We start from the raw sequence: 27,576 nt of genomic DNA, 5'->3' as shown, positions 1-27,576 counted from the left end.
CCAAAAACTTCTTGTTTCTGCAAGTATAACAAAGTTATTACAGCAGTTCTTGGTCTGGGATCTTCAGCAGCCAGTATCTTGATGACACTTATGAAAGAAAGGCCGACTGTTGTGTGGTTTCTCAAAAGAAGTCACACAGGGGCCAACACAAAAGGCTGAGGGAAGAAAAGCTGGCAGCTTGGCAGTACTTTGCCCCAAGATGATAAGAAGTGCCTTTCTGGAAAAGCTGCCATCTTACGCCTTTTCAGACAGCTGCACGTTATTTATCTTCTTACCAAATACCACTTAACTCATAAAAGAACCTTAGCACATCCAAGATGGAACACTGAAAGATCTGCAACTATTCAACAAACGTCCTTTTTATTACCACCTTGCAAAGTTGGCTACTAAAAGATTCCTCATTTTTCTTAATCCCTTAATATGACACTAGCTGATTCCACAGTCTGCTTCTTCCCTTCCTCTGTTTCTATCATGTCTTTCAAGACAAACCAAATTCTCATAAAATTGAAATAATATTAGGTTGGTGCTATTGGTAAGGCATATAGCTGCTAGATCAAAGGGTGCAGGTCAACAAAAAGGAAAGAGAACGAGCTGCTCTTAAAATGGGAGACTTCCCAGGGTACATGGGACAAGTTTCACAACAACCCTCCACAAGAGAGAGAAGTCACATTACAGAAAAAGGGAACATCAGGCAAGCAGTATGGAAGCCCCCTGGTCTTCTGCCAAAGGCCTCCTTCCACCATCCAAGCTTAAGAAGTGACACTGTTACGGAAGAACTGGAGAAGTTTTGAACCTGTGATCTCCACTGAACCCAAAACAACACACTAGCACATAAGAGTGACTGAGAAGGTGTCCCTCTGCACTTGCACCCGTTCACTTGACTGTGCTGCCAGCCTGTGCTCTGCTAGAAGCCTTCACCGAGCCACAGGCTCACCTCTCAGTCATCTCTCCTGAGACCCAGGCAGGGAACAGACCATGCAAGTTGTTGTTCTGGCAAACTCTTCCCTACTAACCATTCAAGGGGGCCCCCTGATGAATGTCTATCTACAACATAATGAATATAAAAACCCCAAACATTCACAGTCTCCAGTAACAGAACACAAACCCAAATCCATTTGGGCTTGAGACTTCCCAGCCACATGGACATACACCATCCCACAGGACCATGCCTATATAAATCATGCATCTACATGCACGCAGCCAGGGGCGGTGCAGGACCATCCCAAACCACTCAGATATCCCAAGAGAGGTCACGAAACTCACTGTGAAGAGTGCCAACATCGTGCGAGTCCCGTTTGGGAAACGGATCTGTACACACAGTAACGTGAGGTTCGTGTAGTCCCATACGCCAGCTAACTGCCTTGATACGAGTGTTTATGTGCACATCTACTAACAGACATCCAGAATTTCATTGTTTGGGTGTAATGAAATCACTGCTGCAGCACAAAACACAAATCATTTCTTTAATAGGCATCAGCTGAAGAAGGCATCACATTAATGCCCTCCTCCCTGCCAAGTACTGAAACAATTACCACATGAATATTAACAGGGGTTCCTCGGCGGGATGATGCGATTAGCACAGGGAATCTCAGGAGTCGCTGTGAGACTCTTCACAATGCCTCAAATTTGTATCAATTAAAAGAGCGATTACTTCAGGCAGCAGAGACTCCTCAGTCTGGTTATGGAGGGGGTGTCACGTAATAACAATAACAAGCCCCAGGACGAGACAGCAAAGAAGGCATTGCTGCTTGTACTGACTGCACTCTGCAGAGTCACAGGACTCTGCATTGTCAGGAAGGGAAGAAGATGACAGCATCTTCCCTGTGAGGGGAAGAAAAACCATCCTGCCACCGACTGTGGTATCTATTTAAGCTCATGTGAAAAGGGGAGTCTGGTCAGTTAACCCTATGAAGAGGTTTTCTGGGATAAACCCACATTGTAACTCACAGAGATGGGAATGGGGAGAATGAAGAGCAGCATGCAGGCTTCGGACCAGCAAAACTGCACTAAACTCTTCTGCTCCCTTCTACTTTCAGCCCCACTTCCCCAGTACCAGGGGCTTTCACACCTGTTACGCACCAAATTTAATGGTATATTTTACACTTCTATGGTGAAAGCCAATTCCAGTTCCTGTCCTGTTCCCAAAAACACAAGGAGATACGTGGTTTCCCTGAGCAGAGCCTGGTCAGCTCTCTTGGCAGCTAGGACTTTCAAATGAAGTTCAAAGGTTTAATACTTTTGTCTAAAGCTTCAACAGCAGCACCTGAAAACTGGGCATCCCCCTTTGTTTCCCACGTGGATTAAGGAAAGATGTACAAAAAGCTTGTTCCTGAGAAGATCAGATCAATCATTTTTACTTACATATAAAAGCAGTCCTTAGGATTTTTGCTTCAACTGCAAAAATAGTCAAACCCACAGAAATTGTAACTCCAAGTAGCTAGGATCCTAGTTTAAGTTTAGGATCTCATACATTTCTGACGTGTTTCTGGATCAACACATAAAGAAGGTGTTGCAATTCCAGGTCCCGCTTCTACTAAGGATCCGCCAGCATCTCCAATTTTACCAGCTTTACCAAAAAGGAAGGACATCCTCTCCCCACCCATGAATACCTCTCTTTCTACAGTCTCTTTAACAACAAAAAAAAGCACAAAGTTGACACCCAGCAGAGTGACCTGATGTTTTCCATGCGTTTGCCCTCTGATAAGCACACAAATGCCTTCTGCTGGGCGTTTTCCCTGTTAACCTTCCTGACCAAAACCATAAACGCTCAGAAGAAAACAGAGCCAAGTGCACTAGGTATGATACTAAATATAAGCCATGAGTCAAGTCACTTTTGTTTCTCAGGAGCTCAGCTGAACAGATTGGGTGAGAAGTTCAAAGACGGCACAGACCCTGGAACAGCTGATTGCTCCTCGGGTTTTTTAGTGATTTTAAGTGAATTGTGTTGTTAAAACCAGAATTGTGACTGAACTCTGCAAAACAGATGCTCTTCAGGCAACTCCTTCTAGCAGCCATTACTATGAAAAAATCTCACCAGTGACTGTCCAGAAAATATTATTACAACTGGCGTAAGTAAAGAGAAAGGAGGTACAGGGGAGGAAAAAAAAAAAGCATGCAGGATGGGGAGTATCTAGATCATCGCCGTGATTCCTTTCAGACAGCTCCTGCTGTGGGTTTGGCACTGAAGCCAGATTACATTGGCTGGCATAGCCACGGCCAGGCATAGGTCCCTGCACGCAAGGCGGGGGGAGAGGCTGCTCCCCAACTCCACCAACTCCAGCAGGAGGACAGGAAAAGTCCAAAGCGTTCAACCGCCCTTGAAGGCAAAGTCTCAGTGTTGGCAAAGCGACAGAAAGCCAGCGGGAGATGCTTCCCGCTATGCAAAGGCCAGTGGGAGGCTGCTTTTGAAACAGAAAAATAGAGTTTTAAAAAAGAAGAGATTAAATATCTAACAGACAAGTCAATGGAGGAAATCAACGAGGCATTAATAGTTTTGATCATTCTCAAAGCATTTATGCGGTCCGAATTCAAAGACTTTCTTCTAAGAAAACCCCCAAAAAACTCTCAACATAAACCCAAGCAGGTTAAAGACCCACTGGCTTGTCAAAAAGAATATTCATATTCACATGTTAATTTTTTTAAGGTGAGTATTTGCAGAGATAACCCAATTCCCCATCTCTGCAAATTGTGTCCAATCTAGAAAAAGTAATCAAACCGAAAAATCCACCTTTTGAAGTGCCACGTGTCTCTGCACGTTAACGAGGAATCGAGATAGCCAGGGAAAAGAGCACTGAGACGATGCCAGAGATCGCTGTACATCTGAACGTGTTTTCTATGTCTAAATGCCAATAGCAGCTCCGTGTCTCTGGTTTGCCTCAGCAGAATTCGGAGCACAGGGAAAGCGTCAGTAACCGCAGGCATTATTAATGCTCCCGTGACTGACAGGACAATCTTGTTTGACAAGACATCTATAGCAAGGGGGGTGCGGCGTGGGGAGAGCCATACAGACTGCCAGAAGCTTGCTGATAAAGTGATGTACTGCCTTCATGAATCTCAGGCATCAAAACCAGATGCGCCCAATAACTCTCAATAGGACAGAAAAAGCCCACAAGTAACCACCGCAAAAAAAGAGCTGCAAACAGGGAGTCACCCTTCTGCACACGCAGCACAAACTGCCCAAAGGAGAGCTTGTTGGTTTATCTACATTTTCAGCCCCATGCTCCGACTCAGCTGGCCCTGTGGGGAGCCAGGAGTTGGACTTGATGATCCTCATGGGTCCCTTCCAACTCAGGAGACTCCGTGATTTTACTCTGCAAAACCGAACTCTCCCCTGGCAGCTCAGCAAGTCTCAGTATGGGGCTGAAGCTTGTCAACCCCTCACCAGTCCACCGAGGCTGTGGAGGTCGGCACGTACGTGGTACGCTGCTCTGGGAGGCTCCCAAGAGCTGCCTTGTCTCTATTTTTTTCAAACCCTGGGAGGTTTTCCCAGCAACCTACCTCCTCTGGGAGAAGCCTCGTTCTCCCTAAAGGAATAAAAAACCCAAAGAGGGCAGGAAGAGGAGACGGGACCTCTGACAGAGTGATATGGAGGTCAAGTACAATAACCCCAGAAGGGGGCATCTCTTAGAGAAGCAACTGGTGGGATGTGCAGGGCAGGCTCAGCAGCTACATTTGGTCACAAAACAAAACCGGCAGTCTGCGACTGTGGGCAAGCACCTGTTCTGCCACCCCAGGAAACCTGCAAGAATAAGGCAAAAAATCCCCCACAAGATGTCAGCTTCACTGCCACACGTGTTTTGCACTGCTGGTGTGACATACTTGATGAACAAATTTAGCTTTGCTGGGTTCATCCAGTATCTTCAGGCGCATTAAACAAGAAGTCTATAAAGAGTAATGAGGTCTTAAATTCTGACAATTAAGGGGTTTAATAAGGAAGGCTTTGCAGATTGTTTTCTCCTCTCGCCAACTGCCCTCCCTCCCCCAGAAGTTTTCTGCATAAACACACAGGGCAAGATGCTCTAAAGGTGGCGTTGGAGCTGCTATTTGAGCCTAAAAGAAATGACTAAAAGAGACAAGAAGTGAAGTTAAGACGATAGGAAATCTGAAAGGAAAGACGAAAAAGACCTGTACAAATCATGGGCTGCCAGGAAAGGGGGAAAGCCTTTGTGGCTGACACACAACAACCATATGTGCCAGCCTGGCAGATCTTGGCAGCAAGGAGTTCTCAGCAGCCTCATCACCTCCACCAACTGTTAGGTGAATGACCCAGAATCCAGACAAACTGGAAATTTATTGGAAACTGAACAAGAAACAGTCAAGTGGTTTGTTCTGCAGGTTAAGGTGCTTTTAAATGAAATGAAGAATTTGGAGACTCCAGCTTCCTAAGCAAACCACACAGTTGAAAGATGCATGGGAGGGAGGGAGGAAAGAAAGGAAAGGGGGGTGAGTCAGTGAGACTGAGGATAGGGAGCTAAAAAAAAATTTTAAAAAAAGAAAGATAGGAAAAGAGCTATCTGCAACAGATTAAGTGGGGAGGAAACATTAGAAATGTGCACTCGGGTTTTGCCTTTACATACACTCCTGGTCCTCATGCAGGACTTTGTGGTCTTAGCCCTGTGTAAACAGATGTAGGTAAGCTGGAAATGGATGCGGCTACTCTCTCCAGAACAGTACTTCTGGGGTGTGCAGAGGAGCCAGAAGTGTATTTTGATAACCCTGTGCTCAGCACAGGGAGGAAACGTGGTTTGCACCTGCAGAACATCCATCTCGCTTCCGATAGCTGTTACTGCAGGACCATTCCCTGTTCTTGCCAGTGGCTCTGCTGGGAGGCAAGATGAATGATTTTGTTGTCAGCATCAATGCAAAGAAAAACACATCAGACCTCACCTTACCCTGTGCTCCTCCTTTCAGAGGAAGATCTCCAACTGAAGGATGATAAAAAGAGACAAGAACAGGTGCCTCCTTACATTCCCACTTATTGGTGCTCTCCACAAAGAGTACATCACCCGCTAGCAGGCTAATATATCACCTATTTTACCAGAGGATATTGTCAAGTTAAAACAACAAATTAGCACTATGACTGTTATTCCTAAAATGTCCATAACTTTTAGGAATAATAATGTCAGTTATAAAAACCCAAACATGCAGTTAATGAAAGTAACTGATGGTAATGGCAGCTTTACCTATTCCACAAGGTAGAAGAAACTTGAAGGTCCCTCTCCCTCACTTTCAGTCACCCCTCAGCCTTCCAGTCCCTGAAAGGTGCCTACAAGAAAGCTGGGGAAGAACTGTTCCCAAGGGCATGGAGCATAGGATGAGGGGTGATGGCTTGAAAGTAGAAAAGGGGAGATTTAGGTTGGATATTAGGAAAAAAAATCTTCAATATGAGGGCAGTGGATCACTGGCACAGGCTGCCCAGAGGCATAGTGGAGGCCCCATCCCCGGAGACATTCAAGGTCAGGCTTGATGGGGCTCTGAGTGACCTGATCTAGTGAAGACATCCCTGCTCACTGCAGGGGGGCTGGACTAGATGGCCTCTAAAGGTCCCTACCAACCTTACACATCCTGTGATTCTATTCTAGGATATCAAACTTGCTGATTTGCAGCTTTATCATTAAACTCCTGAAGTCTGCAGTAGGTTTACTGCAGGTGACAACCTCTTAAAAGCAGGATGCAGATATTAATCTTTAACATAAAGGTTTTCTTTACCAAGAAGCTCAGCCAACCAAAACAAACTATTTTTTAAGAGCCTTTTGCAATGGGTAATGATTTGTTCCCTTCTTACCTGTTCAAAAGAATTCTTGTGGCTCTTAAAATATTAACATACTTCCCCAGGTGTTATGGTTAAGTTCTAAAAATGCAAGAGGTACAAGCCCTTGTCCCTTCCCAGTTCCCATGCGTGTCACCTTTCTGGGTGACTGCACCCTCAATGCAGCTCGCTCCCACCAAACAGCTTGTGTCCTCCAAAAAGCAAAGTCCTATGCTCCTTGCACCCCACCAGCTGACCCAAGGTACTCCTCTGTACTCGAGCATTCATCTGTCTGTCTATCACTAAATCTTCAATAAAAGGGACTACTGAGTTCTGGAGCCAGTACTAATAGGGGGAAAAATTCTGGAAGCAGCGAGCTGTGAAGTTGGTGGAGTTGTATTATGAAACCTCCCCAGCACAAAACAACAAGAAGCATGCTCAGGTTCCCAAAAGAGACCAAGACCAAGTGTTTGCAGGAGACAGTGTGAAGTCACCCCTCCATCTGGAGCAGGAATTGGGCAGTGGGAGAAAATCCAGGCTGTGGGAATCCTCCTCTGGGGAGCAGAATAAACTTGCAAGTCTCTGCCTTTCTCCTTCCAGGATCTCCCTTCTCCCCCACCACCAACCAGACATTTTTAATCCCTGCGACTACATATGAGATCTTAGCTTTTGCAGTTGGCAGACAGCTGCCAGAAACCCACTCCTAATCCCTAAACTTGAGCACATTCAGAAGGGAAAACAGAAGAGTTCAGAACCACATGAGAATCTTGTAATTTGCTGTTTGAAATAACCCTAAAAGCTCATGGCAGTCCACGTGCAAAGGAATGTATTTTCCCCTCAGAAAACCTCAAATGGGCACTTCAGTCCTATGTCATTATGGGAATCAAAACTTCCAGCTTTGAAATATCATGGATTTGTATATTGGCTGTGTGAAAGTCCGAATGTGCAGCTTTTCCTTGAGCGGAACAGCGAGGAGGTTGTTTTCAATTGCTCTGCACAAGTCTTCCTCATCTGCTTTCCCAAGGAGATCTTCACGTGAGCATACACACGTCGCTCCTGCGGGGAAGGTACTTGTATTTTAGAGGAGATGAGAAGAAAAAAGAAAGGCTGGGCTTTGGTTTGTACGGTGACAAGCGGCTCATCCTTAAAAAGCTTCTCTGGAGGAGGTCGAAGCGTGAATGAGGGGTAGTTTTTATGAGAGAGATGTTAATTTTACTGAAGGAAGGAGGAATAGCTCTATGCATGAGCAACAGTTACCGTGTTCACTGAAGCGGAGCCGACGCGACCACTCACTGCTTTCCTGGGAGTGTAACGGTGAGTCAAGACTCGGGTGAAGAACCTCAAGGTGCAACCGAGTCTTACGCTGAAGCTGCCCAAGGTTTTCTATCTAAGAGAGGGTAAGTCAGACATTTGACACGCTGTTGGATGGGAACCATTGAAAGCAACACCGCCAAAATTCACATACCGAGCGAGAAGCCTCCCCTGCAAGTGTAAAAGCTTCTTCATGACAGGCAGAAGGCACTTGGATCCCCAAAGTTTCCAGTGGTAGATCATCACTGTCACACCAGCAACCACCATCATTTCTGCAAAATGGTTTTATGTAAAAGGATTGTTTAAAGGGAATGGGGGCTGGGTGAGACCACAAGTCCCCTCGTGCATTCATGCCCCTGAGTAAAGTACAGACGTGGAAGCTGAGGGGATGGGAGAGATTGTCCCCTTGGCACAGAGAGAGGAGAAGGCTTGGCCTCTTAGCAGCAGCTGCTGAAAAGCTTGCTGATTCTCCGATGGGCTGGAAAAGAGTGCAGGTAAAAGGCATCCCACAGATCATCATCATCAAAAGGATATGAATTTTGGTATAAAAATCAGGAAGATCCACACTGCTGCACATGGGGCAGTGGTGAGGAAGGGAGGGACACAGATGAGACAGGATGTGATATACCCTGAACTACAGGAGAAGGAAATGAGAGCGGACGAAGAGCATGAAGCCAGACTGGTTGCTCTGGGGGTCAGGAGAAAAGGGATGAAATATAGGAAATGCAATAAGCAAAGTGTATATAACTGTTTATCTAACTGTTTCTTTCCTATAAAACCATGCAGGACAAGATCACACAGGTATTCGTCACCTTAGCAAGTAAGCACATACCCTCAGGCTACAGTCAGTGCCAGGTATATTTTTCCAAAGACCCAAGGAAATATTCGTATTAAAACTAAAAATAAGAGAGGAGGCTCGCTCAATCCGCTGTGCAATCTGAATCCCCGTTTATAAATGGCAGGGACTGGAGACAATGAGAAATTGCTCGATAGCAGAGCGCCCTGCAATGCAGTTAGCAACAGCTGAGGGGTAAAGTTGGAAAAACACCAACCGGGCTTAAGAATGCCAAATTAACTTTGCCTGCACAGTTGCTGCTAATAAAAACCACAAAGCCTTTCTCTCAACCTCCGCACCGCCTCATTCTACCACCCTGGAATGCTGAAAAAGAACTAAAATCATAGAAAAAGCCTTGGAAAAAAAAAAAATCCTGTCCCAAACACCAACAGTCCTCACTGAAGACGAGCAAATGGTGCAGCTGCAGAGCTGAGCAGAGCTTCATGTAGGATTCTTCACTGAAACCCCCAAGTGAAGCCCACTGCCCATGCCAGGAGGAGCTAACTCCTTACTCCAAGTGCCAAAGACAGCAAGTCCCGCAGCCCAGCGGGAGAGGCACTGGGGCGTGCAGCGAAACGTGTAATGTCAAGCCAATGAAGTCATCATGCAGAATCAGACAGGAAAATATTTTCCTACCATCTCACGCATAAATAGAACTTGCTAAAACTTATTAAAACGTCTGCTGGGAGCTACCAGAGAGTTTCTTCATTTTCTAGAGCCATAAATTCCTCACTAAACATGAGGGGCCATCCTGTGATTCAGAGAGAGCAAACGCAAAGCGATAATGCACACTGAGCTACAGAAGCTACTGCTAGAGCTCGGTAATTACACCAATGAACTCATCTATTAACAGGGAGTCTAAATACAGCCCCCCAAGGGGCTACAACTCAATCGAGGGTGTTTCGGAAGGAAACGGCGCTCTTGCAAGAGAACTGCAACAGCAGAAGGGAAGACTAGCTATGTGGTTATCAGCCACGACAAATTACCTACTGTTGGAATAATAAATCGTGCTATTTAACAAAATATAAAAGATTACACCACAAAGAACTTCATTTCACACAGGCTGCATTCTGGAGTACATCAGTCAACTCTAATTTGGTCTTTCTACAGCAGATTAGTGGTTGAAATTCTCAGCTTGCATCTACATTGAAGGGTTTCCCCACTGCATCACCAAAGTAAAAATCACAAGGGGTTACACTTCTTAACAGTTTTACTGTTGGGAAAAGGATTCTGCCTTCAGAAGGCAGCTCCACCTTTGGTGAGGAAGGTGTGACAGTGACTTACTCTGACCAACAGCCCTTCAACTGTTAACCCTACCAGCGCCAGTAGAATTACTACAGGAGCAGGATGCATTTTGTAGTGCAAACAAACCCACAGAAACCCCTAATAAAATTCTGTTGTCACCAAAAGAACCATCCTTCAAAGAAACACACATTCCTGCCTGTTTTCTTGTGTAAATGCCACTGTAAACCAGCTATTTGCATTCTCAGGTCAAGCTTACCAAAATAAGTCACGTAAAGTATTTGCATGTTTTCTACAGAGTCAGATGAATTCAATTTTACCTTGCTTCTACACATAAACATGAGGATTCTGGAGAACAGAAAATATTTAGAGAAACACTTAACTTTTCTAAAGAATATCACACTTGCTTCTTTTTATTGGCGGCCAGTTTGTAGGCATCAAACCCACACATGGGGATCATTCCTGTTTAAATGCTCTACGGCACAACATACCCATCATTCATGAGTTAACAGTCCTACTGCACCCTGGGCATGTATTTCATCTCCTTCCTCCCAATCCAAACCACTGCTCAGTTTTCCTAATAGGGGGTTAGAAAAAAGCAAATGCTTCTCCATTACCAAGACTTGGTATGTTGCAGTTTTGTGTAGTGTGCTGCTGAGACAGTTTTTGTAAGCAGCAGTTACAGTTTCTGCTGGACCCAAAAAGTGTAAACATCAGGCAATTCAAGGCCACAGTTATGGCTGAGAGATACAGTGTCTCTGTGAAAAACACATAGGAGAAAACAACCCGGAAACAGCTGCATTTTGCTACTGGAGAAGGGAGTGAGAAGATGTAATGAGCTGTGCAGACACCAAGGCCGGGGAGGGCTGGGGAGGAGGCGCCTCAGGTGCCGGAGAGAAAGATGCTGCTGCAGCCTGTGGAGAAACCCATGGAAAAACAGGTGTCCCTATGGAAAAGGCCGAGACCCCACCTACAGCCCATGGAGAGACTCCACTCTGGATGGAACAGGTGGAGACATAGAGAAGACGCTGTGACCCTACATTGGAGTGAGCCCCTGCCAGCACTTGCAACCTACAGAGATGAGAGAAATAGAGAGATTTGCACCAGAACAGGTTTGGTGGGGGGAGGCTGGTGACCCCGTGGAGGACTGGGACTGGGAGACGTTGTGATTTATGACTGCCTGCCATGGCAGGGATCCACAGCGGGGCAGCTGGTGAAGAGATAAAGCCCTGGGGGAAAGGACTCACCTTGGAGAAGTTCATGGAGGACTGTCTCCTGTGGGTGAGACCCCACGGTGCAGCAGGGGAAGGGTGTGGAATGATTGCTCCCCCCACCACCACCCTCCGGCCAAGGAGGAAACCAACTTGCAAGGGACTGACCGAAGTCCCTGTCCCTCCCCCACTGTGCTGCAATCAGGGAAGAAAGGAGTGAAATCATGACTAGAGTGAAGTCTGCTAAGAAAGGAAGGGGGTTGTGGGGGGGAGGTTAGAGGTATTTTAAGATCTGGAAAAGGAAAACAGCTCATGAAGATTTTTCCCCAGTCCCTGCCCCCCTGTGCTGTGAGCAGAGGGAAGAAGGGAGCAAAATCATGGCTAAAGGGAAGTCTGCTTAGAATGGAGGGGTGGGGGGAAGGTGCTACCGAGAACCCCATTGTCCCCAGGGAAGAAGGGAGCAAAATTCTGACTAATGTCTGCTAAGAAGGGAGTGATGGGGGGAACGTGTTTTAAGATCTGGTCGAGTTTGTTTTAAGATCCAGTCACGCTCCCGACTCTGGTTCACTAGGTGTGTAGTGTAGTCTAATAAACTAGGTAGTTTTCTTCCCTTCACTCTGCGTTGAGTCTGTTTTGTCCACAACGTCAATGACAGAGTGATTTCTCCCTGTCCTTATTTTGACTCCTGAGCCTCTTAATATATATTTTCTCCCCTGTCCAACTAAGAAGGGGAGTAATAGACTGACTGGTGGGCAGCTGGCCTCCAGCCAGGGCTAAACCACCACACCGAAGAAGACTGAGAGGGGATCTGATCACTGTTTATCAATATCTCAGGTGTGGGACAGAGGGAAATAGCCAGCCTCTTCTCAGTGGGCTGTGGGGACAGGACAAGGGGCGATATCCTCAAGATGGAGCCCAGCAACTTCCACACCAATATGGAGAAGAACTTCTTCCTGGTGAGGCTGAGGGAGCCCTGGGACAGGCTGCCCAGGGGGTGTGGAGTCTCCTTCTCTGGAGATATTCCAGACCCGTCTGGGTGCCTCCCTGTGTAATCTGTCCTAGGGACCCTGCTTTGGCAGGGGGTTGGACTCGATGGTCTCTGGATATCCCTTCCAACCCCTACAATTCTGTCAATTACTTGCCTCTCCCCACTACAACACAGAGAAAATAAAGAAAAATAAAAAAAATCTATCAGGAGCTGCTGATTGTTTTTTAAGAAAATGCTGCTGGTGTGTTATAAAATACCAATAGAGCAAGCTCCTGATACATACACTTATTTTTATTTGCTTTTATGCATTTTTAATGTCTATTTAGTTTTATACATAGATATATCTCTCAACACACAGGAAGAGCCCTTTAAAAAGGAGAAGGGTTATTTGCATGTAGCAAAGACCAAGAAGTCAAAGCGCAAAGGCGAGGATGGCTGCATGGTCAGAGATGTGACACGGCATTCCTCGGACATACGATCACACTATTATCTCTCTCTTCAAGGGAGTGGGCAAAGCCGCAGCACTTGCAAAATAGAGGAGCAGCAAAGGAAACAAGGATAACAAAGCTGTTTCATACTGGAAACCAGGATCACTCGCAAAAGAAACTGGTCAAAAATAAACGTGCTTTGTTGCTGGCTTTTTATTTTGCATCTCCCACACACCCCTCTGCTTCTATTTGCGCCAAGGTTTGGGTTTTTCCTTTATAGAAATAACCACCCAAGCTGCACACGGCTCGGACTGTGTGTGAGAGCGCGCAGTGCTGCAGGAGCAGCAGCCGGCCAGAGGCCAGCACAGCAGCTTTCCGCACAGCTGGCATCAGGGATGCCACAGACTATGGGCCTTTTGTTACCAGGCCTGAAGGACATCAAACGCCTCTCTCATTTGACCAGCACATGTTGCTCCAACGTCCTGATGTTTCACACAGTCTAAGCTTTCAGTCTGAAATAGAAGGGGAGTTTTTAAAATTCATATTTTTTATTTCCAAGAGAGATTGAAGGCTCAAGCGTTAGTCTGCCATGGTAAACAGTGCAAAATGACCGCTCTGACAAGATTTTAACTCTCTAAAATTCCTTTCATCAGGTTTAGGATGATACTTAATAGGATACTTCAATTGCAATTTATTTCTTTTTTTCACTCAACCCTTTTTATCAGATTTGCTTCAAAAGAAAACAGAGAGGACGGAAAAGCTGTGCAAGAACGTATTTGAAAGCTCAGGTATGAAAGGAGTTACCACAGGTCTCCAAGGCAAACCTCTTGGTTTTCCACACTGAGTAATACCAATTGCAAATAAACCCAAATGTCTAAGGAAGAAGAACATTGCTGCACACCATCAAGCATTACGTTACGCGAAGCGACATCAGTAAGAGATCTGCTGAAGCTCCAAACGCTGGGCTGTGCTCCTACACCCCAGTGCACCATGGAGGAGGTGCGGGCAAAGGACGGAGGGGGCACTCCACTCCTTTGGGTTTCCAGGGGGAAAACCTACCCTCAAATCCCTTCCTTTCACACCCACTCAGTCCCTACTGGTGTTTTGAGTCAATAAAGTTACAAACACAAAGACTACTCCTTACATCTTTAAAGATGACTGTCTCCATGCGTAGTTATTTGGCACAAAGAAGCCACAATCATAAAGTCTGCTTCTATCATGCATGATTTTCCTTTTATCTTTAGTTACACTGCACCTCCACCCAGGGTTCTTTGGGAGACTCTCACCCCCAGCTCCAAGGGTCTATCTTACAGTCCAGAAAGCTCTCCTCCTGCAGCACACAAACCCTCAAGCTTTCAGCTCATCATCCTTGGACAAAGTCCAAATATTTTGTTCTGTACAAGGCATCTCTCCAAGACTAATGTATATAATACGCTCACACCAGATACCCTTTAGACCTGGGTAAAAATCACAAGAGCAGGACTGCAAAAGTCTACAAACCTTTTGGGACTACTGCCAGTAAAGAGATGATCATAAGAACAGTTTTATTCTGCAAGGAAAATTAAATCAGGTATACAGGAGGCCTTCTTCTCTTGTTTGCTATTTAAGCATTCACAGAATCACTGGGTTGGAAAACACCTTTGAGATTATAGAGTCAAACCCTACCTGTCCTCTAGTAAATCATATCCCTGAGCACCTCATCGACCCGTTTTTTAAATACATTCAGGTTTGGTGTCTCAAGCCCCTCCCTGGACAGCCTGTTCCAGTGCCCGATAACCCTTTCAATGAAGAACTAGTATCTAATCTGAACCTGCCCTGGTGCAGCTTGAGCCCATTCCCCCTCATCCCATCACCCATCATTTGGGCAATGAGACCAACACCCATCTCTCTATACCCTCCTTTCATGTAACTGTAGGTGGTGATAAGGTCTCCCTTCAGCCTCCTCTTCTCCAGGCTAAACACCCCAGCTCACCAATGCCAAGTGCAGGGGCACAATCACTGCCCTGAACCTACTCGCCACACTGTCTGACACAAGCCAGGATGCCTTTGGCCTTCTTGGCCACCTGAGCACACTGCTGGCTCATGTTCAGTATGCAGTCACTCAACACGCCCAAGTCCTTCTCTGCAAGGCTGCTTTCTAGCCACTGAATCTAACTGGGGTTTAACATGTAAGACTGAATCCTGCACGGCCCTGAGTTCATAAAATGCTTAAGACATATCTTGGCTTGAAAGCTGAAAGTCAAGTTCAAGACAGTTGTAAGCACAAATGCCAGACGATGAGGAAAAGAAAAGCATGGGAACATTTCTCTTAGGCTAAATATCGAGGGAACTGTCGAGGGAATTTCTGTGTCTGTGAAATCCCTCCTCAGCGCAGGGGAACACTTCAAAGCTAAGCAGCCACTTGCTGAAAGTCCTCAGTTAAACGGGAGCAGAGACTTGGAAACGAGCTTCAAATTATAGAAATTGGCCCTGAAGGCTCCTGGTGGAATTACTTTATTTAGATAATCAACAAAATAGTTAAGACTGTGGAAAATGCAACAAAAGCAGCACAAATATACTTCAAAACAAACACAAAACACCCACCCTTCAGCCTTCAGAACTCATCTTTCTGCCTGCTGCAAAACAATAGGGCTGTGTTACCTTTGTACTTCTGACAGGGTTTCTTCCAGCCACCACACCCAGTTCTGGGAAGGGCGCTCCGAGAGCTGCTGATTTGTTTGCAAGATGGTGCCAGGTGAAGTCACAGTTAACAATCCCGTATCCCGTTTCATTTATTATTGGTTATTTATTTATTTAAACCTCACTCCTCTAAGCTCAGAGACAAAATTCACTCCTACGGATGCTAAACGGAAAACCAGCAAGAGGGCTTCTCCTCTGTGCTGAATTCCACACCCTATCCATACAGCAGCTCCTGAGAGATGCTTTACTTTTCATTCTTTCTCCACATTGTAGAGGGGAAAGGCAAACAATGAAGAAGCATTTCCTTTTCTCTAAGCCCCTGTAGGAAAGCCGAGCAACCCATAACATGCCCAGGATGCCGTATGAATGATGGGTATGTTGAGTCGCGCAGCATTTAAGCAGGGATGATCCCCACGTGTGAGTTTGATGATATCCTATACTGGCTACTGATTAAAAACCAAAATAACACCAAAAAGAAAAAAAAAAAAAAAGGAGTGTACCAGGGCTCATGAATAGCAAGGAGCAGCTGCAGGCAAAAGATACAGTGCAGAATCCCTTGGGATGCGTGGACTCTCCAAGTTAAGAGGGCCCAGGCTACGGCAGCTCACGGAAACAGGGCAGCAGCCCTTCCACCACACCATCTCAGCTGTAATTGGCACAAGCTTCAAAGCAAGAATAAATTCTTTCCTCCCTACATTCAAGCCTCAACCTTTCCGAAACTTCAGTGGAGGGGGAGAACACGTCAGCTGTAGGAAGTGTTACAAGTCAAAAATCGGATTGTCTTTACATAGCTCTGAGGGTTGTCGGGCGTAATACCCTGAGCTTATTTTTGCCAGTGACCCAGATATGAGAGTTAAATTATACTGATAATGCAAATCAAGATGAACCAGTGCAAGCAATGGGGAGTGTGGAGCATACAAACAGGAGGGGAATCAGCTTTATCAAAGGGCAGATAATGGCAGGACATGGGAGAATGGACTAATGCTAAAGGAGGGAAGGTTTAGATGAGATCTTAGGGGGAAACTCTTTACAGAGAGTAGTGAAGGGCCGGAATGGGCTGCCCAGAATGGTGGTGGGTGACCTGTCCCTGGGGGTGTTCAAGGCCAGGTTAGATGGAGCCCTGGCCAACCTTGTGTAGATCAAGGCCTGGAAGTTGGTGGCCCTGCCTGTGGCAGGGGGGTTGGAACTCTGTGATCCTTGGGATCCCTTCCAACCCAGACCAGTCTGTGATTCTATGATTCTATAATATGTCTTTTAAAGATGCACATCACAAAGTACATCAGGTCCTTTACCTAGAATGAGGACCTGAGGAGGACAATTTTATTTTCTTTAAAGTAGTCCATTGTGTGTTAGGATCACCACGCCGGCTACCCAGCTAGAACAATAAAAGGATTTCAGCCAAATGAGCATTACTTCCTCCAGACCATCTTTTAAATATTAAACTCTGTAAAGATAACAACAGTAATGTTCGGAGTTAATTATAGCAGATATGGTATAGTGGCTAAAAATGCTAAAAAGCAGTGGTGGGAAAGGAAGGAAGGTAGCTTGCTTAGGGAAAAAAGAGAAAAAACCAACAGGGAATAGCCAAGCTGTCACATGCCTGTCATGTTCAGCCTTCATGCCCCCACTTGCAGGGAGATGGAAGGTCCACGGCCAACAAAATTCCCAAAGCCTGGGCAATAGCTGGAGACAGACTGAAGCCCCAACACGGCTGTGACATGCAAGAAACCAACAGAAGTCTGAGTCATGTGGAAATTAAGTGGAAAAAGCCAAGGAAAGCTTCTCACCCTGCTTTTTATCCCAGCTGGGAGTGTGTCAGACAAGAACTATCCTGCGCCCACACTCGCACCTGACTTCTCAAAGCCCAGCCTACCGAACCACAGAAGCCAGGAAATGGTAAGGGAGGAAATCCTGAAGCCAGCGAGCACCGTGAGGATCAGGAGAGCAAGCTGCCAGGTCCCAAGGGAGCCAGTGCTTATTAAGCAGCTGAGGGAGAACCTCATCTTCACATGTAACCTGCACTCCCACTTTCTCCTCTTCCAATTTTCATTCTAACCATGTAATCAAGCATTTATCTGCTACTCTGACACTACACAGACTACTTTTCCTTTCTATTCCTAAACTTTGATTCCTAAACAGGTGATCCAACACAAAGAGGCTCTTCATTTTCTTTGGGAGTGGCAAATCGATGAAGGCAGTAGAATTCACACCACCCTTTGCCCAGGGTTAGTACCTTTCTGTGCCTCAGGACGTTATCTATGGGGAACAGAAGGGATGCGAGAGGAAAACCTGGCTCGGAAACTTCGTGTCAGCTGCCTAATGCGTGTGTGTGTGTCTCGCTGTCCAGAGAGCAGCACAATAAGCCTCTAATTAATTAAGCCTACTAGTGCAGTGGAGCATGTACCTAAACTCTGACTTATAATGGTGACCTACAATCTTCTCAAGTCGTCTGGAGGACGTGATGCAAGCTGTGCTGTGGATGATGACAGCACTGGCCCGTACCTGGAGGAATCTGGGAAATGACTGATATCCCCTCTTCCCACCCCCCCAAAAAAACCCCTATGCTTTCTGCACGTACAAGTGGCTGTGAATTAATAACTTCTCAAACCCCCACACACTAACAACTATCCTTACTTTAAAGATTCCTCAGAGCTGCTAGAAGCCAGCAGCAAAGAAGATAAAAAAGTCTTGCAAAAAATAAATCACTGTAGCAAGAAAAAAATATCAGCAGAACAGATACTGGAAAGCTACAGGAAAGTTTTCACCCTTATTCATGCAGGTTAACACAACAGGGTGATCTTTCCCCTAATATTTGTAAACTTGGGAAATAAAAGTTTTACCACCTATGAAATCAGCACAAAGCCCAAGGGCTCTTCAGTCTTTCCCAAGTTGAAACAAAGTTCAGCCTCATGCCAGCCAAGGTTGGTTTGTTGAGGATGCCTAATCAAAGGGTACAGCGTTCAATCAAATAAAGCTGAATCACGTTATCATTTCTTATCCCCCATGGGGGGGAAAAATATCAAAAACAGTCAAGAAAAGTGGGGAAAAGGAGTTGGGATAAGTATCTGATCACAACCCCCCCCCTCAAAATAGAAACAGACACCTCGAATTATGAAGAGAATTGTTTATAAACCCATCCTTTTGAGAGGCAGGGCAGTGCTGGCTCTCCTCTGAGCCCGAAAGTCGACTTGCCTCATTCGTTCCATGGGGAACAGCAGGTGCAGCCAGGTGGACTCTTGGTACGAATCCACGATAAAACGCTGGTTATCTCTGCAAATATTAATATTCATTGATTCTTCCCGCAGCTAAAACAATAAAATGTTTGCTTCCACAGATGAAGGGAATGTTATTTAAACCAGGATACTATTCTAGCAAGTCTGAGACAGATGGGCCAGGACTCAGGGACAACTGAAGTTGCTGTGTTTATGAGAAGGGAATTAGAGTGACAGAAAGCCTCTTGTTGGGAAATTGGGGTCCAGTAGATTTGCATTCACTTCATAAAGACAATGAGTGCTCTATAAACACAATAAGCCACGGTCAGGGAGACAAAACAGTTTGGAGGTCATGGGCCAGTGCTAGAAGAGGGCACACAGATTTCCAGGTAAAGGTTTTACGAAGCACTGTTCCCAGAGCCGGCAGGACCGCAAGCAAACCCAAAAGAGGTTTTTTTGATGTATCTTGTTTGATTCTTAGTGTCAAGATACAATGATAGTTTGGGGAGAAGGAGGAAAGTGGGGGAGAAAACACCCCAATCACTTAGATCACGAGAGAGAGGAGGAGAAAAAAAAAACACACCCCAAGTTAAATTCAAAGAATATTGTTCTTTGGCAAATTAATAATGATACAGAGTATCTGTGACCCTCCTAGACCAAGCAGACACTGCGCAATTAAAACTTTCACATTTCCTATAATCAAAACACTGTTCAAACGAAGACAGGATTAACCACGTATCTCAATCTGAACCAACATTTTGGGTTGTTTGGGTTTTTTTTTTCCCTTTTAGCCATCCAAGAGAGAGTCAAAGGCACTAAGAGACAAGCAGACCTGGTACCCTGTGACCAAGGAAGCAGAATTTATCCGCTTCAGCAAATGTTGACAGAGCCATTACTCAGGCACGACTTCAGATAAGTGGTTACTAAAGTCTGGAGCCCCAAGAGTGAACCACATGGTCCCTGCTCTTGGTTCATCTACCACAGCTGATAACAGACAGAGGGCGAGGGGGATGAAAAAGAAGAAAGTACGCAAGCTGGCCGACACCGTTCCTGCAGAAAGTAGATGCACACAGCCAGTATTACAGTGATGTTGTAAAACTGGCCTTTTTCTAACAAGCCTACCTATGTTAACAATGCTCTCTGAAAGAAGGGTCAGATTAACCAGGCTACAGGGCAAAAATAAAGACATCAAGAAGCCAGTCATACGTATATAACTAAGGCAGCTGTCAAACCTTACTGAAAATGTTTAACCCAACATAAAACTATGGTAAAGTTTAACCCAAGCAATCAAGTTCACTGAATGGAATCTGGACAATTTCAGGTGTCATAGCAGACGCTGTGCACCTTCTCTATCCCACTGTCAGTCTGCTCTCTCACTACCTATCTTTAAAACCCGACATCGGTGATCGGATGCTTAACGAACTTCTAACGGGGCATTCAATTCTCTCACTTGAGAAAAAGCCCTGAGCAGGATGAGAGTCATTTCTTTACACTCTGCCTGTTTCTCACTTAAGCATCACCCTGCAAACTTCAGCCCGGTGATAATAATAGCATCAGTGCTGCTAAAGGCATAGAGTTTGCAAGAGGAAAGACAAGCTTGGGTTTTTTTCATATGTGGATGTATTTGGATAAGTAGGGAGGAAGCAGATATTGCAAGTTGAAACTGAGAATAGAAAAAAAAACCTGAATTAATGTGTTACATATCTTAAAATAAGGGGGAAAAAATTGCTTCCTGGTGATCAACTTTTAAATCCAAGCAGTCTTCATGTTCATTGGCCAATGGTATTTCTCTACATCAAGAGGTAAGAAGAAGTAGGAGAAGGCAAAAAAACCCCACAAACCAACCAACCAAAAAAACCCTCAACCACATTTCATTCTGACAGGAAACAAGGGTCAAAACCACTCAAATCAGCAACTTAATATTTGAGCTTGGAAAAAAAAAAATCCCCTTATTACTACTGGTTTTCAAAAAGCAACTTTTTAAAGCACATTCCTCAACTCCACACAACAGCCATGGAGGCACATGACACTGTCCAGGGGCATGGGGTCAACAACACCGAGTGGCCCCTTCCTACATCAGTCATTAGAGAACAGGGCAGGTTTGAAAGGCTGCACCATTTGTACATAATTACACCTCCAAGAGACAAAATTACAGCTAAAATAAAATGGAAAAATAGTGACAGCTCAAGGCTGGCAAAACAAACTTCTAAACCTGCTTCCCCCACATCTCCTGACTTAGAAGTTGGTGTCATGTGTCAGAAGTAAAGGAGCTTCTTTGTGTAATGTTGTCTCCTACTGCTTTACCTTCCTCAAACACCTGTAGAAAAAAAAAAAAAAAAAACTAACACTGCTAAAACATTAGGGCAATCAGCATTTAATCCCTACAGCAAAACCTGTTTCTTCTGGTCTTTATCACTATTTTCATTAGAGGTGCTTTTAGCTCCTATCTTCCATCTTTACTGCTTGCATCCCTGTTCGATGTTGAAACACTTCTTAAATGTTTACAAGGTCACATGATAGGGGTTGCTATTTTCTTTTCCTACTTTTTTCAAAAGTTTCTTAGAGCACAGAAACAATTTCCTCCTGCAGCAATGAACCTGTTCCTCTTTGCATCGGACTGGAATTCCAAAGCCTTTCTGTTTACTTCCTCATTTGCACACAATCCCCACCACCCCACCCCCTTTTTTGTTTTTTTAAATTAAGCAGTTCTGGGAATACATAATTTCTTAACAAGCTGCCACTGAAAAGCCTGAAGATCGCAGTCTCGCTGTCACTTGCCAGCAACCAACTAGAGGCTTCAAAAAACAACAAAGAAAAATCAAAGGCAGATCTCGAGTTTGCTGTCGGCCCTCTGTACTGAGCCATGTCACCACTGCAAAGTGGCACACATTTGAGCCAGGCTTTATTTCTGTTACGGAGGGTTTGAGAGGAGATTTTGATAACTATTAAATTCTACTTCTGCAGTTTTCTTAGGTCAGTAAGTTTAGCTACTGCGCTTAATGCGCCTTATTTTAAAAAGGGTGTCCCCAAAGCCAAAGGGCCTAACAAAGGATGGGAAGCGGCGGGGAACTCAGAGCAGAGAAGAGACAGGTTAGAAAAAACAATTAGGTCAGTTTTATACACTAGACTTCATGATGAAGTTAATATTTTGCCAAGATCTTTCAATTTCATTTCAAATGCTCATCTAGCCTTCCCACACACAGCTTTCCAGATCTCTAACCCGAGTGCCCCATCTCCTCTCTGTGCTGCCAGCCAGCTGGGTGGAGCACAAGACACAAAAAGGACACTTGAAGCAAGGTGACCAGTTTCTGAAGGACATGGGGGGAAAGAAACCAGGGAAGCAGGAGTGCTGATAGAGATGGGGCAATCGTGGACAACGTACTGAATATATGGGATTGTGGTAGGAAATGGAGCCAGTAACTAAGACAGGTTTTGGATGCTGATGAAGGATCCCAGTAGATGCATGTTCTGACCTTGTCTAGATCAGTATGGTCTTTTCTGGACATTGCTAGAGAGTTATGCATGAACTGTGAATGAAGAGAAGCAAGAGGAAAATACTGAGCCCCAAAATGAAACCTGAAACTCCAACAGCTTCTAAGGAGCTGGAAGAGGTTTTGGGTTCTCAGCAGATCCCGAACTCCTACCAATTCCTGCACCTTAAAAGTGTCCCCAACCACTCGATTACAGCTATCAGCAAAACACAAGGCTTTACTACTTAGGCAAACAAACATACCAAACAAAACCCTACACGGCGCAAGCCTTGGTTTTTGTGGCACTGGGTGCTAGCTACAGCAGGTTAGTTTTCATCACATTTGAAAGGTTTAACAGAATGAAACATGGGTTTGTTTTTGGGGTTTTTTTTCCCATTTACTATCAAATAAAATGAGAAATAACAAAAGGAAGTCTCAATATTCCCTAAGTATCTTGTGGAAACATCCCAAATGCTAGCATAAACACACCAAACTGTTGAAGCAGCACAACAGGGAACAGTAAATTAAACTGGCGATACCTAGAAGCATTCTTGTACCCAGATCATGCATGGATGATAGGGATAAAGGCTGCTATGAAAGACCAGATAGCTCACTGAAATATTCAGCTGCTGAGGATATGAGGGAAGGAAAGGATATTATTAAAATGTTTATTATGGTAATACCTAGAAATTGATTTGAAAAAAATCAGCTCCCACTACACAAGCCTTATAATGGGCTTACAGCCTGAACACTGATGCTGTGTCAGATTAAGTATACTTGGCTTCCTTTGTATTTTATGATGTGATGTAGTTACATGCTCCCCAAATTAACAGACATCTCCCTCAGTATTCTCTTACCAAGGAAACAGGGCGAAGAGACAGAAGTGTCAGCCTTTGAAAGGCAACAGGATTTAAAAATTAACTGAGGGGGAAAGATGTCCAGTTAGCTGTTAATAACAGACTTTTTTCTTTCTTCAAGAAAGAATTTTACAGTTCAGAACTCACTGGTGTTGGGTTACAGAGATAACTGGATTTACATGATCATGACAATTTTTAAAATAACCAATCATGATTACTAAATTTTACTTGTCCTGCAGACAAGTTAAAGCAATTTTCTACTTGTCAAGGATGATAAATCAGTTGTCTGGTGACACTGCCAGGTGGATTTGTCAAATCTCCCTTGAAATACTTCAGTCTCTGCTCTCAGGCTGCCTCTGAACTCCTGAGACTGGAGGAACACAATAGAATAAGGCAGGGATTATGGCAGGTTTAGCTTTTTAGGGCTCTGCCCATTTCCCCAGCTTCCTTGGTATTTTTTTTCCTGTTTTACCGTCACAGTGTGTGCACAGCATCCAGCTGCTGGGTTTTATTCCAGCACTTCATCCACACAATCCCAGTTACGCCCTCCCTCCACCCCTCCCAAAATACACACTTAAAATGCATTACTCTGCTGGTAAATACCAACTTATCTTTACTTCAAGACAGGGGCACACCTTAGGATAGATGAAATTAAACCCCGTTTCTTCTGCTCGCTCTGCCTGCCACCACAAGGTACTCAAAAGAAACAACCGGTGTTCAAAAAGCTGTGGTGGGGGGGAAGCGACAGTAAAGACGTGCAAATGGAAGCACATACCTTGTGCTTTGAAGCCAGAACAACATCCCCTTACAAGAAACGTGGAGGTGTTCCAGTGAAATACTGGAAACACTGATGTTAAATAAGGTGAACGAGGCACCTAATGCAAACTGCTCCCTTTTTAGCCCTTCCTTCACAAAATAAATTAGGATGTTAATACGCTGTTTGGCCTGCACTTCCAGAACAGATGTAGCTGCGTTTAAGAGTCCATGCAGGTGGACTTCAGACAGACTAATGTGGAAAAATAACTACCTCCAGATAAAATACAGAAATCAGAAAACGCAGAAGAGGAAATGTTTTCTCCTACTACCCTCAGAAGGAACAGCACTCGGTCACAGCACTTCTCCAGCAGCGATTCTCCAGCGAGCTTCCAACGTTCTCAATTCAAAGACGCAAATGCAAATGGCAGCTAGAATTTAACCAGCAGATAGGAAAAGATGAGAGGCCTCAAAACAAAGCCCAGAGGCAGTGTTTCCGTGTGAATTGGCCTCCTGAGCAAGTGAGTCTGTTGGCGAGGCCTATTCAGGCACCATATCCTTCTCCAGACCTTTCATAAGGATCTTGAGAGTACTGAGGTGGATCCTGGAGTTGAATTTGACCTCCAAGGCTCACTCTGCTCAGGTACGGCCTCCCTGGGATTGTACCTAATGCCACTGCGTCTGGCACGTACTCTAATTTCCCTGAAGCTCAAGGAATGAGGAGCTGCAGCAAGAAATGGTTTTTCATCTCACGCCATGCAAAGCGTGAGCTACTTTACAACAAATAAAAGGCAACTCCCTACTCTTGAGCCTGTTCTTGGTCGACGAACCTGAAAAGCATAAGGTTTTGCATCTTGCTTCCTCTCTCTCAGCAAGGAATGCCAGAGAGCTTGCGCGCTGGAGATGGACAGATTAGCATTGGTTTTACTGTGTCCCAAAATAACATTTGCGCCACCCCTCCACATTTCCACGTTCCAGCCTCAAGCTAGAAACACATAGTAAGGACATTTTAACCTCATTTTGACAGAATGCTAGCTTATCCTTACCCCTGAGCTCTTCCTCCCGTCCTTCCTCCTGCATACTACCCTCAACATACAACAAGCAGAACTAAAGACATTTTTGGTCGCTGACAAAGCCTGAACAAATCGCCCAGCAGCAGGATGCAGTTCACTGTATCCCCATTTATCCAGGGGCCTGAGTCAGAGCCACCTTTCCCCACTGTAAAGCAGGCAGGGTGGAACCGATGACAATCCTGTTTTAGAGGCTACGAGATGAACTAAGACATTTGGTATTAGTGTAACGTAGACACAATTCTAATTCTAACCAAGTCATTTATTGGAGCCGCTGGGTGCAGCTGTTCTTCCCCTGCCTTGCCACCTACACCATGCTGCGAGGCTCAGGCTGAGGGGTGAGGCAAAGAAACCAATTGGGAAAATGAAATAAATCATTTGGAAAACAGCTGGATGGTGGAAATGGTCAAGCCCTCAGGCTGGAGAGCTGCGCTAGATCCTGCAATTTTACATTGCCATTAACTTGAATCTAATTGCCATCTGGGTAATCAAGCTACATTTAAAAAAGACACATATAAATTAATCTGCAGTTATTTCCAAAGATAAGCCATCACTGGAGTAACACTCTCACCAGGCAATCCAGAGCAGAATTGCTCAAAGTCTTTAGAGGCTAAAAGGTTGGTTTTTTTTTTCCCTGGAAGTCCTGTGATTTCTTTTTAAGAAGAGTTTATTGAGGATTTCTCCCTGGTATGAATAATTTATGTGCCTCAATACTCCTAATATTAGACATAATTTTGAACAGAACAGGAGATAACTCTTCAATTTTCAAAGTTGTGCCTAATTCAGGCTGCATTTGTACTATCAAGGGGGGTGGGGAGTGGGGGGAGGCAAGACACAAAAAAAAAATCTGACTATCCACTCTCTCCTTTCTCTGTTGTCAAAGGAAAATTGAGCAAAGCATAGAGCCAGCCAGTATTTCTGTCAGTCCTAAGCCAAGAGCATTCACACTGCAATAGGGTTTGAAGAATACAAAAGGGGAAGAAAAAAAATGCAAAGGAATAATACCCACACTGGCTCGTCAGAATATTAAGGAGACTGCAGATTGTCAGAGCTCTGGAATCAGATGCTGATAATTCATCAGAGCTCCAGCTCAGCTTCCAAGCAGCAAAACGCATCTGCACGTGTTGGGGAATAGATTTGCATTCATTGTTTCCTATCTACTGATGAAGGGCAAGATTTTTTTTTTCTTTAAAAAAAAAAAGCATAAAACTTAGTAGCTTTCCCAGTGTTTCATCTGCCTTTCTGGATATTTCAACCAGAGAAAAAGGACACCCCCAAAAAACCTGCAAACCATTAAAATCTTCCCACTGCCATGCCTCTGGACTAGCGTGGCCTCTATAGCCAGCTTGCTTCTAACAAGCAGAGCACCACCCCCTTTTCACCACTGCTGGCTGGAGAAAGAGCTGGTCTATCCAGCTACCCGGTGGGTAACACAGCTTGCCACCATGCTGCAGCTGGCATTCACAACTTGCTGAATTCTGCACTTTCTCACCAATCACATGCAGTTCATTTAACCTCAGAGCCCTGGCAACACTCCATCAAAATGCTCCAGGCTCGCCTTTTGAGGCAAGGACTCAAACACAGCTACTTCTAGCCACATTTTTAGCCCCTCAGAACTTCCCGTGTCCAGTTAAACACAATACCAGTGCATGAGGATTATTGTTTATAAAACAGTGGGCCACAAGAACGTCATCCTCCTCCAAAGCCTTGCTACCTGCACCAGCGGTGAACACCTCTTGCTAGTTTAAGTTCTTCATTCATCTTCTGCCAAAGTTCTTCCAAAGAAGGTCTAAGGTCCTGCTCACCCAACACCAGTGGAGGAAAGACAAGTTCATCTTCAGATCCTAACGGCAGCTGGACATCACCTTTGTTGAAATGCCTTTGACATTTACACACACAAACTCTTTCCCTCATGGTTTTCTTTTCCACTCCAAGCACAAACTCTGCTGTCATGGTGCTCAATTTTATCATAGAAGCACACGCTAATTAAAAAAAAAAAAAAAAATTAAAAAAAAATCCGAAAATCTGGCTCCTCTTTACTGAAAACCCAGTAGAAAGGGCTGGTGTGGATTTTTTTTCTTTAGGACAACCAGTGTTTATACCAATGTTGACACCTGAGTGAACTGGAGTAGGGAAGAAAGCAGCAGCAAGTCTTAGAAGACAATGACTACAAATGCTCAGCTACATCCACTTTGTGAAATTACAGAGGCGAATTGTTCTTTCCCAATGACATGCAATACCTAGAGGTATCAATCCTTCTGTAAGGCTTATGGTATCTGCTGAAACTGCACATCTGCATCACATTAACTGGTTTTAAAGTGTCCTCACAAATGTCCCAGATTAAAAAAAAGCAACACCACTAATTGAAGAGGAATTGGCCTGAATCACTGCTAGGGGAAATCACTGCAACCCCCCCTCAGGAGCAAGGCAAAGGAAAATACCCCAGAATGAGTAATACGAGTAAGAACCGGGATGCTCCTTCCTCCAGCAAATGCTTAAGTAATAAGCACATGACACGCTGCTGGCCCCTTGCAAGGACAAGAGGCAAACACAATGCCCTCAGAGTCACAGGGCTAACCAATTCAGCCATGAGTAATGAGAGTTCCAAGCAAATACAGGCATTTCCTTCCCTAATTCTCCAAACGCCCACCTCCATGGTGTCAAAATGACTGGCAACAGAGCTTAGCAAGGAAAGCACCTAAGAGTCAGTCACGTCATCTGTCCTGGGTGTAAGTGGAAGGCCACTCAGTAGGTCAGGTCCAACTTTCCACC

General features: G+C 44.8%; 1 protein-coding gene across 1 annotated transcript in view; it reads right to left on the bottom strand.

Annotated features, from left to right (window-relative positions):
* Positions 1 to 27,576, bottom strand: part of RASAL2 (RAS protein activator like 2) — a gene marked incomplete at its 5' end in the record, with an annotated part of 187,887 nt that overhangs the window by 146,383 nt on the left and 13,928 nt on the right. The window lies entirely within an intron of this gene.

This window comes from Gallinula chloropus (assembly GCF_964237585.1).
Source record: "Gallinula chloropus genome assembly, chromosome: 6".
Lineage (NCBI taxonomy): Eukaryota > Metazoa > Chordata > Aves > Gruiformes > Rallidae > Gallinula > Gallinula chloropus.
The sequence above is the reverse complement of the archived record's forward strand: the minus strand, read 5'-3'. Positions and strand labels throughout refer to the sequence as shown.